The sequence below is a fragment of the Tachypleus tridentatus genome, chromosome 10, assembly GCF_004210375.1.
Source record: "Tachypleus tridentatus isolate NWPU-2018 chromosome 10, ASM421037v1, whole genome shotgun sequence".
In the NCBI taxonomy this organism is placed as follows: domain Eukaryota; kingdom Metazoa; phylum Arthropoda; class Merostomata; order Xiphosura; family Limulidae; genus Tachypleus; species Tachypleus tridentatus.
In genome coordinates, this window is record NC_134834.1 from 9915916 (window position 1) to 9920290 (window position 4375).

General features: G+C 34.1%; 1 pseudogene; it reads right to left on the reverse strand.

Moving 5' to 3' along the window:
- Window positions 1-2449: 2449 nt before the first annotated feature.
- Window positions 2450-4306, reverse strand: LOC143227946 (voltage-dependent calcium channel type A subunit alpha-1 pseudogene; annotated as a pseudogene).
- Between the last annotated feature and the right edge of the window lie 69 nt (window positions 4307-4375).

Sequence of the window (4375 nt, forward strand, 5' to 3'; positions counted from 1 at the left end):
CGTTTTAAGTGACGTCACTACGCAATCAAACACCGCCTGGAAGTTAGAAACAGGTATAACCATATCCAGTCTAGGCCTAATGTATACCGATGTAACTAGATATATACCAACTTGAAAGATATATGTATAGTCTATACATTCCTCCAGCACGTGGATATCTCCTACGTAATATCCACTATCACGTAATTAATACACACAGACAGACAAACAAGGAAACAAACGTACTTCACCGAAGGAAGCGACTTACAGAGATAAAACAATATAAAATATCTTTGTTACTGCTAATAAATTTAAAGTAAATAAACAAAAACACACACATGTAAGACCGTAAAATACCTGTTTCGAATTACCCAGAATTCCCTTCAGTTTCTATGACAAACTCTCTGACAAGAACTACTTAAAGACTAAATAACTATATATAGTTGAAACTACCTATAGGAGTTAAACCGTTTAATATTTAATGTCTTGATAAAATGTCTTATTCTCTTCACAGGAATATCAAAATTGAAATATCTGGGAAAACAGTTCTTCTCAAATATCGTATTTCTCCATATTACACTTGCCAACACGACTGTTGACAAATCACGTGCTTATTTTTGTCTCACGTGAGATTTGTTTAAATTTATTCTCAAACGTAAATATCCTGTTCTGCTTACAACAAACACAAGATGGCACAGAAATAACATTATATGATTTACAACTATATGTACTGTTCAATATTTTTTCCCCAGTAGGACCTGTAATACATTTAGTGTACGTGATATAAGCTTTCCCTGAATATAAACACTTGGTTTATTACTGGGGGAAAATATTAGTATCACATTGCTTTACTTTGTGTCTACAATTTAAATTAGCGTATAAACTTAACGGTTGTCTTCGAGATAATACAATTTGTTTATTTTTAAAGCCTTATCTCAAATCCCCATACATATCTATACACATATTCTATTGAAAGATATCTCTGTCTCCCAAATACGACTACTGGGGCTTTCATGTCTTGTGATGAACATTGATAAAGCCTAAACAAGTTAAAAAGCACGTTTTAATAAGTAAGCTTGTTACCTTTAGTTTCGGTACCCTTTTTATGGTTTTCAAAGGCCTGAGAACACGAAGCACTCTCATAGATTTTATAGTACTCAGATTCTGTCCTGTACTGCTCCCTCTAGTGACGAATATTGTTAAAAAATCAAAGCAAACCATAAATCATTTAAAAGTTGAAATAAATAAATTCGAAAACGAACAGAAATCGAATACAATATTTAAAAAAAAACACAATTAGATAGTAGAAAATAATTATCTATTAATGTAGAAATAACATTGTCTTAAAATATTGTGACAAAATAAGTTTAAATTGTATGTTTTTAAACTATTTTATTTGGCAAAAATTATCTATATAAGCCTAACGTTTTTTTAATATAAGACTTTTTAGTTTTCTATAACTAGGTGTCACTGCAAGAGAAACATTTAAACATTGTAAATAATACGTACGCATAAACAAAAGCAACAAGAGCACAGATCACAACAATGGCGTCTAAAATGTTCCACAAATCTCGACAATAAGAACCCGGATGAAAAGCGACACCTTGATCTATTACCTGCAAAAGCAGACATTATAAAATTTATTTATCCAGTCCTCGATCTCAGAGTAGATCTCTTGAAGATAATATAAAAACTGAATAAAACTAAGCCTTTTTACTGTTTTGATACAGTTCCATAGTAGTAACTTTTCGTACATAAAATTTTCTGTCAAAATATGAGAAACTGAAATCAAATGCTATTCATTCAGGGATGAATCATCGATTCCGACTATTTATTAGGCTTAGGATGTTTGTTTATCAGCTGACTGGAATAAAGTTACAGAAATGGATATTTAAGCTGAGTAAATGCAGGATTTAAACCCCAAGTTTTAACGTTACGAGCATTCAAGTTTACCGTTGAACCATTCCAGGTCTGGTGAGAAAAAAAACTTTGGTAAACGAGAAACAATGAACCAGTTTAGTTTAATAATCATTACAATTATTAGATTAACTCGGGCTTCTTGTTTGTTTGTTTTGGAAATTCACGCAAAGCTACACGAGAGCTATCTGCACTAGCCGTCCCTAACTTCGCAGTATAAGACTAGAGGGAAGGCAGCTAGTCATAACCACCCACTGCCAACTCTTGGGCTACTCTTTTACCAACGAATAGTGGGATTGAGCGTCACATAATATGCCCACACGGTTGAAAAGGCGAGCATGTTTGATGCCACTGGGATTCGAACCCGCGACCCTCAGATTGCGAGTCGAACGCCTTAACCCACCAGGCCATGCCGGAGCCAACTCGCGCTTCATTACTATTACTATTTTGTAGTGTTGTTTTAAACTGAATATTAAATATTCCTATGCACGTTTCTTTAATAATAAATAATGTAGGTCTAATTTTTGTAGTATGTTTAGACAAGTGACAACCTTTAACAACATTTCCACAGTAAAAAAACTCCAGTAAAAACATAGTCAAAATAGTTCAAGAATTGGTTCTTTTGAGAGTTCTCATCTACTGGATCTTCTGCAGCTAAGGCGATACTACTGAGCGAGATGACAATCATAATAAATAGATCGAAATAACGAAGGTTCACTATGTAGTGGGCGGAGCGTCGGATCCTAAAAAAGAAAAACAAATTATTATTGTTTCCATAATGCGTGCTAATAATCAGTTAATAATACTAACAACGTTTTATTTATTATATTTGCTGCTAAGAATCGTTTCGTAGTTTCAAATAATAGCGCTAGGTGGGCAAATGATGTTTTAACCTTTGTTTGTTTTTTTGGAATTTCGCGCAAAGCTAGACAAGGGCTACCTGCGCTAGCCGTCCCTAATTTAACAGCGTAAGACTAGAAGGAAGGCAGCTAGTCATAACCACCCACTGTCAACTCTTGGGCTACTCTTTTACCAACGAATAGTTGAATTAACCGTCCCATGGAATAAAGAGCAAGAATGTTTGGTAGGACGGGGATTCGAACCTGCAACCCTCAGATTGCAAGTCAAGAAGCCTAACCACCTAAACATGCTGGATCTTTCTTACAGCAGTCTCATAAAGACCATTCCCGGCATTTCTTGGTTTTTGTTGATATATATATATATATATTATAGGTTTTCTTTCATTTAGTCAGGATGGCAGCATTTTCTTTGGCTGGATTAATGGCTAAGGCTTCTCTCGCATATTTATCATTATTATTTCTAACCTTATCTCTATTCTTACGGTAATGCTCTTTTAAATGGGATGAAGACTTTTCAAAGTTATCAACATAATGTTTTCTTTCTTTCTTTCGTTCTGTTTCTTTGACAGACATAATTTATTTAAAAAAAATCGCCCTGTTTTAATTGCGACCTTAGATGTCAATAAGTCACACATAGTTTGAAAACTATTGTTCTTGCTTTCAGCTTACAGTGTTTGAGCAAATCCATGTCAGATTTTGGCAGTGCTAATGACTACTATGATGGAATTTTATTGTTCAATAAAGAATCCTTGAACCAGATTTATAGAACCGAAAACTTTGATTTCAAAAGTTAAATTATAGTTAATCAACATCTAGAGAATCTACTTAGTTATTGTTTTTTTACTTAGCTAATACAACTACAAGCTGATCACATAGCATGTGCGCATAAGGAATCGTGTACCCGCTCGTGATATTTGGATTGGTTGTTTCTGGCAACTCACAGAACACGTTCGTAGTCATAGAATATGGCTACTAATGTTATTTGCAGAGTGCTAATGGTATTGTAAAATACTTGTTGTTATTATCAAGTTTATAAGTAAAACTAAGGAAAAAGTATTTGGCCAAGGTAACGTAATTCAACCATTTGTATATAACTTTGTATAAGATAAAGGCAGAAGAGAGCTATGCCTTTTCAACAACGTCAGTCATACAGACAAAGCTGTGATTTTTACTATATCCACTTTATCAAGTGTCTTGCTATTCTACAGTTACTTTATTAATTACCAGTGTGTATAAAGCTTGTTTCACGTGCTGTTTGTAGTGACTTTAAGATTCTATATCCGTTTTGAACATCTGGCCCATTTCTACATCTGTACTTACGGCACTTAAAACTGTCCATACGTGTCAAAACTTCGTAAATACAGAGCTGATGAAAACAGAGACAAATGTTTGTTTCACAAACACTTTGTTTATAACTGTTTTTTTTTTTTCTCTTTACTTACGGATTCGTGGATGATAGGATGAACATTGAGGAGTATGGCAACATGGGTTTGGGTCCCGTGATATCATCATCCTTCATCTTTTCTTCTTCATCTGGACCGTTGTATTCATCTTCTAGAAAAGGTTACAATAGTGGTCAACTTACCAACACCAAGTAAACAAGTTCACAATATCTAACT